The 6,000-nt window shown below is 44.8% G+C and overlaps 1 long non-coding RNA gene across 1 annotated transcript; it reads right to left on the reverse strand.

Annotated features, from left to right (window-relative positions):
- Nucleotides 1-792: 792 nt before the first annotated feature.
- Nucleotides 793-3,524, reverse strand: LOC109746217 (uncharacterized). The gene is made up of 2 exons (XR_012188040.1): nt 3,185-3,524; nt 793-1,235 (listed from the first exon to the last, which is right to left on the reverse strand). It is a non-coding gene; the product is annotated as an uncharacterized lncRNA (long non-coding RNA).
- Between the last annotated feature and the right edge of the window lie 2,476 nt (nt 3,525-6,000).

The raw sequence follows: 6,000 nt of genomic DNA on the forward strand, positions 1-6,000 counted from the left end.
TCTGATCTAGGGTTATTTATGGGTTTTTTGTATTTATAGGATTTTTGGCATCGGTCTCACGCTAAGATGGGCCTCGAGGTGACCCCAACCCACCAGGACGATCCAGGCCCCCCTGGCGCGCCCCGGTGTCTTGTGGGGCCCTCATGGCTCTTTTGGCCCTCCCACGAAGCTTCTAGTTCTCTTTTCTTCCAAAAAAATTGTCAAAAAGTTTCGTTGCATTTGGAGAACTTTTATTTCTGCACAAGAAACAACACCACGGTAGTTCTGCTGAAAACAACATCAGTCCGGGTTAGTTTCACTACAAAAAAATACACTTCTGTGGTGATACATGTTTGTCACAGTAGGTCACGTTTTTTTCATGCATGTACATCCATGACGATTTGATGACAGAATCAAGATAGTCATACCTGTGCTGTCATAGAAATGTTCCATGACACTACCAAAATTATCACTACTAGGAAAAACACTACCAGTACCATAGGTTTTTTGCATACCAGTAGCATGGGTTCCCGCGCTACTACTACGACGCTACAGCCAACTTTTAGCAGTAGCGTGTTTTTTACCCCGTGCTACAGCTAAAAAAGTTAGTAGTAGCGCGGTGCCACCCACGTTATCACTATTCCACACCTACTCTACTGATATCTAAATACTAGTAGCGCCCCATTTACACCTATGCTACTACTAGCCAAGTACTAGTAGCGCCACATTTTACCCCCACGCTACAACTAACTAACTAGATTTTTTTTTGAAGTCAGATGCAGTATTCATGGATGGAAATCAAGACACGTCCAGTGCAAATAAACTAAGTTCACAGAACCATCTTAGCACTTGCAGCATTCATGGATACAGCATTCAACATCTCAACTCGAGATCCCATTAAACATCAGATGCAAACAACTAGAACACTTCTCTAGATGTATCTACCAAGGCTAGGAGTTCAAACGTCGGTGGATCCGAGCACTCCCTCCCGCCGGACGGTGGCGTCGAGGTCCTCCACCTCGGCGACCTCCGGCGTCGCAATGACCTGGACAATCATCTGTGCGGCGCGGTCGCCGGGCTTCACGATGAAGTCTGCCTCCGAGTGGTTGAATAGCACGACGCCCACCAGGCCGCAGTAGTCCACGTCGATCACCCATGTGCCCACGACGAGGCATGTAAGATTTACCTGAGTAGCATCAGCATATCCTCTGATCCTTGCAAGAACTTAAAGGCCAAGGTTCTTAGCTTTCTCCCCTCTAACTAGCACAAGTCCAGTAGCACCATCGATGTACATTGAATAATTAGAATGGCACTAGAGTTACACTCAAAGTAAACATTGCTTTGCATAATTTATATTAACCACGGAGAAAGCCTAAAAAATGAGCTACAAAATAATCTAGCTTCACAACACTCTTAAGATGATACATTTACTACTAAAGATATATAACATAGTGTGGCTGCATACTGCATACAGAAGGTAGTTTGATCATGTAAAAATAAAGCTACAATGCTACACTAAGAAGTGTCAGAATTCTGAATGGCAAGTGCCACATTTTCCATGCACTTGCAACAGGTTTTTGTATAAAGTCAGCCCAATAGCATGATGTAGCATTTCTATATGCATGCTGAGTTTACAGTTCTAATTCAGCAAAAATAAATAAATGGTTATGCTATGAATTCAAAAGTTTGCTTCAAATCTATCCATTTTGCGCATGACTTTAGAGTATCGACCGGAGAAATTCATAGTACTGACAAAAGCAAGAACAGCTGAACATCCTATAGCATGTCTACAATGGCACGTGAATTGACGAGAAAGTACGGGTAGATTTACTATCCAAAACAATGATTTAATCTAAGCAAGAAACAGCAAAGTTGAATTCAAAAGGCCTACGCTATGAATTTAGAAGTTTGCTCCAAATTCGACGCACAAAAATTCCCTGGTGACTATAGATGAAAGTTTTTCTGATAGAACTATTTGTATTTTGGTGTGCCTAGAGTTACATGAATGATGTGCAAGCAAGCATGCCAAGGTGTGTAGACCATCCATGAATAGGCAGTAAGGCAGCGCGGAAGAACAAAGGCACCAAGTAGCTAAAGTAGAATGGAACAAAATTTCACCACTCTTGGACAAACTAATTAACGGACATATTTTTGACCTTTAAAGGGTACCAACTCAAGCCCAAATATGTGGAGTTGGATGCTTTGTGAATGACGCACAAATTTGTTCCCTCGATATGTCAAGCACTATCATGCATACCAGAACTAGTATAATAAATAATAAATAAATAATTAGCTGGTCATGATTGACAAAGAGATTTCAGCTGGGATTGCGATCAGGAGGATGCAAGGGATGACAGGGAGATTTCAGCTGAGATCCACGAGCTTACTGACAATGTATAATGTACTTCTGCAATTTAACATCAGTTTTAAGCTGAAGAAAATTACTTCAGGTTTCATGGTGGTCTGAAATATTGCGTCTAGTGTGGTCATACAGTGAACTTATAGATGTAGATCAAGCCTTTGATTCATATATCTAGCTATGCATAATCTCAGATTTTGGTTCCCGAACAATCTTATGATGTTATGTACCCGACCTTGAAATCAAAAATTCTAATTTATTTCCTTTCCCACATTCTTGCCAAGCTGCTGCTTTTTAGATCGGCTACAGGCGTAGTGTTTTTGTACTAAACTAGATACAGGCGTAATGGCGCACCAGATTACAGAGGGCGAGTGTTGGTGTCAATATGCAAAAAGCTACCTCTGTCTCGTAGCGTGGAAGAGGCTGAAGCACGAGCTGCCCTCATCGGCCTTCAGACAATGGCCAAGTACTTTAATGGAGAGGTGGCTCTTGAGATGGATAACAAAAATATCACAACAGAATTGTCCTCTCAAGCCCCAACTCGATCCCCATGCTATGGCCTAATTGTGGACATTAAGAAGGCAATGACTGCTTTCGCTGTCTGCAGCGTTCGATGTGTGAAGAGGCAGAGCAATGTCTTGGCACAAGGTTTGGCTGCGCTGACCAGGAGCACAGGCGACCAAGGGATGATCTTAGATGTCCCGCATAGCTTACGACCTCTGATGATATCTGAATGTAATGCGCTCTCTGAGTAGAAACTTTCTACTCTGATATAAAAAAAGAATATTTGGGCAGATGGCGAGGGAGAGGGAGGGGCCGATCTGGGGACGGCGGGAGCATGCATACCAGAACTTGAACTCCGGGAGCCTCCTGACGAAGTGCTTGAACTCGCCAGATCTGCGGTTGGGGAGGGCGTGCCCGTCATGGGCCACGGACGGGTCGAGCTTGGGGTCGACCATGGGGGAGAGGAAGCCGATGAGGAGGTAGATCCCGAGACGACGGCGGCGACGACGAGCGTGCCGGTGTGGGCGGTGGCAGCGGCGACGAGCGTGCCGGCGTGGGAGGCAGCGGCGGCGGCGAGGAGATCGTGGGGGAGAGTAGCTCGACCGAGGGGTGGGGTGAGATTGGTGAGAGAGAGTTTTTTTAGGTTTCGCGAGAGAGTTTGGTGGGGTGGGAGTGGATGGTGCGGCGGTGGACACGCTCGTAGTAGCGTGGGTCTCTCACCTGCACTTTCGCTATTCACTTAGTAGTAGCGCTGGTTTTATAATCTGCGCTATTACTATGTTTTGTCTACTTGGGATATATACTAATAGCGTGTGTTTTTTTGGCAGGCGCTATTAGTAATTAGCAGTAGCGTGGGTTAATATAGCGCGCTACTAGTAAGCGTCTACCTATACGCTATTTCCTAGTAGTGTATCATTACGGAAGTGCCCACTTCCATCACGATAAATCGCGCGTCATAGAAGTGCCTTTGTCAAGGGTGATCGACACGTGGCATCCACTGTAACGGGTCACCGGTAAGCTATCAGGTCTGGTTTTGGATCCGATAACCCGTTAACAGCCTGGACCAATGGCGTTTTTCCACGTGTAAAATTCTCATTGCCCGAAGGAAACACGTGTCAGCTCGTCATTGGGTCAAATAGGCACCTATGATATGTCGACATGTGTGACAGCCCACCACTAGCCCATTTAGCTTACAAAGGCCGGCCCGTTTGCCTTGGTCAAAAGTTAGCGGGTCGGCCCATGAAAAGTCTGTTAACGGTCTGTTCGCAAATAGCCCATTTTACGGCCCGATAACTCACGGCCCGTTAGGGCCTTCCCGAAATCAGCACAACAGTGTCATGTGGGCCGTCGAATATAACACCAGTCCGTTTCACTTTCGGCCCATGTATGGCCCACAACGTCTTTCTGCCCATATGAGGCCTTTCGTATCTTTAGGCCCTTTAGTGGCCCACGGTGACTCTAGCCCATAATGAACAGTAAATTTCTTTGTACCTCGATTACTTCCATCCCGTTACTGGCATGTTCCCCTAATGGGCCAAATTCGGCCCGTGGCTAGAATCGGCCCGTTTGTGGCCTGTTAACCCGTTGCGCCATTTCCAGCCCCTCCTATATTCTGGCCCATTAACGACCTGTTATGCATGTGACAGAATTAAGGCTTTGACGTCTTCCGGCCTGTTAACGCCCCGTTACCGTGCTGGCCCGATACCAGTTAGGCCCGTTTACGGCCCATGTGCACCCATTTATCCAACGGCCCGAGGCCCACCGATTCTATGGCCCGTTGGAGGACCATTTATCCGACGGCCCATAGGAGGCCCATGGATCCTACGGCCTGTAGCAGGGTCAAGGTTACCATGGTCTATATATGGCCCAATGGTTGTTGCGGCCACTAACAAACTAGGGAAAAAGAAGTCTAGGAAATAAATAAGCCCGAAACTAACGCTAGGCTATTAAGGCAATTGCACAGATTACATCCACTGGGCATCAAAGTTCGCCACCAGTGCAAATATAGGGAACACCCTACACTATACAAAAATGGCTTGTTGTTTTCTTCAGCCGGTGGCTGCACGTTAAGAACAAATTTTGTATCATAACAAAACAAATTACAACCATAAAACAAAAGGAAGGTTGGCATAAAAGTTAACAGTCTGGCAGATAAATGCACCACCAGAAGCTCAGTTCATTTGACCTAACTGTTACATTTTCATGCTGTATTGTCCGATGGAGCACCATAGCCTTCGCCTTCATTTCTCCTAGGCTCCTGAACAACATAGCAAATTTCTGATAATCTGGTTTCAAAACCATGCATATCTTGACGACATCGAACAATGGTTGTCCTTGTTTCACAAAGGGTCTCTGTTAGGGAATGGACTTGTGTCTGGAGCGCAGATATAACATTGTTTTGAGCTTGCATATCTTGATCATTAGGCATTTTGGACGAGATTTCCTTAACAACCAACCAAGTATTACGCAGGAACGTGCTTTTGGCGCTGTTAGTGGATAGGTACCGACCCACTGCAGCAAGAGGTGACATTGCGGTTATAGTTGCTTCGTCACCTTCAGAAGGTGGCGGTTCCACCATTTTTTCCATAGCTTGCTGAAAAAGTTGAGTTTTTTTACATTAGTAGTACCAGAACAGAAGATATTAAGGAGGCAGCAAAACCAAACAAAATATCTTTGGTCTATATACAGAACTTATTCTGGTGAACCGATGTGAAATATTAGTTGTATTTTACTACAAAGTACATAATAAAACCAGATTCCAAACATATGACCATGTACCATGGCTAATATATTGTCTATTTCTTCACATTTTATTGACAACTAAGGATAAAGAGACAAAGTTTATAATACGGTAAGCATAGTATGACATCATTCATATCACAAAACAACTGAGAACAGACAAACAGGCAATTGTAACATTGTGTGGGCAAGTCCAGCACGGAACTAGATTACAGATCAAGATCAAGGGAACATCACTCCTCTCTTTTAAACCTTGTAAGGTGCAACGATACGCTAAGACAATTTTGTATAAAATTGAAAAGAGTAATAGACATTGGCTGCAAACCATGCAGTTCAATGCACAAGTTAGAGTAAGTAGTAGTTGAAAGGCATGAGGATTAAGGACTTACAACATCGGCTTTGACTGGTGTAGTCATGCC

This window comes from Aegilops tauschii, chromosome 6 (genome assembly GCF_002575655.3).
Source record: "Aegilops tauschii subsp. strangulata cultivar AL8/78 chromosome 6, Aet v6.0, whole genome shotgun sequence".
Lineage (NCBI taxonomy): Eukaryota > Viridiplantae > Streptophyta > Magnoliopsida > Poales > Poaceae > Aegilops > Aegilops tauschii.